The sequence below is a fragment of the Arachis ipaensis genome, chromosome B04 (assembly GCF_000816755.2).
Source record: "Arachis ipaensis cultivar K30076 chromosome B04, Araip1.1, whole genome shotgun sequence".
In the NCBI taxonomy this organism is placed as follows: Eukaryota; Viridiplantae; Streptophyta; class Magnoliopsida; order Fabales; family Fabaceae; genus Arachis; species Arachis ipaensis.
In genome coordinates, this window is record NC_029788.2 from 278,015 (window position 1) to 280,564 (window position 2,550).

A 2,550-nucleotide genomic window follows, 5' to 3' on the forward strand; every position below is an offset into this window, starting at 1 on the left:
TATCCACTAGAAGCAAACATTTATTATAAAAATAAAAATCAATCTACTTACGTGTTGAAACAGGATAAAATTAGTTTATATATATATTTTAATGTATATTATATATTAATAACTGATTTTGAATATAATGGAACCAGAACCAATGATTATAATATGGTAGGCGGCGACTATATTGGTCATTTAATTTTCCTTAGTCAACCATGAAGAAGCTGAGGTAAACTAAAAGTTAAAGCTCGAAATTGGAATCTAGAACCTGATTAAGGGTAGAAGTTGCGGATTAAATAAAGCAAATTCCAACAACGACCCAAGTTGTATATAATTTATCTAATTATTTCTTAATTCCCCATCATTAGCCAACATGTATGTATTTTGTTTTGACACTAACGTACCTGGTTTGATGATGATATATCTCATTCCTAATCAGCAATAGTAATAACAAGAGGTCCATTCCTCTTCAATTTTGCTGTACTTTCATTGTGTATGTACAATGCAAGTAGGCGTTGATCGATCACTAGATTCATTAGTATGAACTTATTATTATTAAAGCCATACATTCATGATACTGCTGATTGAACACATACGTGGCTGGCGACATCAAGCTAGCTAAGACTATGTCCGGTTTGTAGATATAATTTTAGGATAAGAATAAATTACCATTTATACCCATAAAAGATATAGATACTGACAATTATAACTATAAAAGATGGTTTTCGTGTGCCAAAAGTATCCTAATGGACTAATTATGTAATCAACGTTTGGGTACTCTTAGCACACAAAAACAATCTTCTGTGGTTATAATTGTCGTTTTATTTTTATATGAGTACATTCGTCAGCGTCTATATCTTTTATGAATATAAATGGTAATTTATTCTTCCGAATAATGAACCAAACCCTCCCTATCTACCCAATTGATTCATTTTGGTATCTTCATTTCCATACTTTGCCAGCAAAAAATTAGCGTTACACAATGCGTAATCCATTTGTTATTAAAACATACATCTTTTTGTTTTGATCTTGGTTTACGAACTGTGATCACACTTTAAATAAATGTAACATTTTTATAGCATATGAAAATTAAGTCCAAAAATCTATTATCTAATGGTTAAAATAAAATATCTTTACACGATGATAATTATAAAATCTTGATTGGAGTATCACCTAAATTTTTAAGCGGTAGATATGGTAGCCTATCATCTATCTCATGAGTTGTTGCATGCATCGAAAATATATAGTAATAAGGTTGCATTGTGCAATTAGAAACCAAGTTATTGGTAGATAAGCAATGTTGTTGTGTTTCATCTTTCATGCATGGCATAGTTACTATAATAGAAACAGAGAGAGGTTGTTTTGCAGTAAAATAAAGAAGAAAAGAAGTTAGTGTTTGGAGGAGAGGGATGAGACAGTGACTTGTGGAGAGCGGGGAAAAGGACGAAAGGGGGGCCGCATTTAGCGGGCTTTGGTGGAAACGCTCATGCTCCCTACCAATCGCTACACCAACTTGTTTTGTTTTTATTTTCGAGCAGGGGTGTTTCTGTCTTTTCCCTTGTGAGACAAAAACCAAGGGTAAGCACATGGGGTTTGGAGGGGCCTTACACACGAGTGATTAGCCCATGTTACTGCTGGAATTTCTGTCTCCCAATCTTTTTAGGTACAATCACCCCCCTCCCCACTCTCTACTTTTAATTATATTCTTTACTCCACTCCTTCACATATTTTCTACGTCCATTATAACTGCCTTTCTCTCCATGCATCAATCCTATACCACATGTTTTATTTTCAAGATTTTAATGCACTTATATATTAGAGAACAGAGAAGAGAACAGAGAAGGAGAAAACAGAGTGTATAACGTTAACTTATGTAGCAAATACTGATATACAACTGAATCTGTTATCATGTAACTGATTTTCCTATACCATGAATTATATATTGTGTATATATGACTCTAAACCTCCAAAAATTAGGTACCACACCAGTTCATCTTATGCTTATTTTCTTTTTGACTCAATAATTGATTATTTGTAAGGTTTTGTGGATGATCTTCACTCTCATTATTAGGAGCAATAGGATTCTTGGTTTTATCATGTTGGATCTCTGTCGAATAGTTCGCTCTCATCACATTACTATCATTATAATTATTAGAAAGAAAAAAATTTCCGATTCCACTATAGTGCTAATTCCTCATCAAGCTATACAATCATTGCATGAATTCTGTTGGAAAATGAAATGTTAGACAATGTTGTATCGGTAACTATAGACTCCTACATCAGTAAAATAGTGGTGTTATAATTAAAATTAATCCATACTTAAATTAAAACGTGATGAAGGGAATTATATGTTTTTCTGAGAAAATATATATAATGCATGTGATGCGTACGTCACTCTCAAAGGTGGCCAAGCTAAGCTGGTTGCAATTTTAGCAGAGACTTAGGGATGGACAAGCTAATGACATACATTATTGCTTGTTAATTCACACCATTTTCTAAGGTCGATCTTAAACTAATGATTGCATTGACAGATACTACTTGTCTTATTAATATGTTTGCATTTGG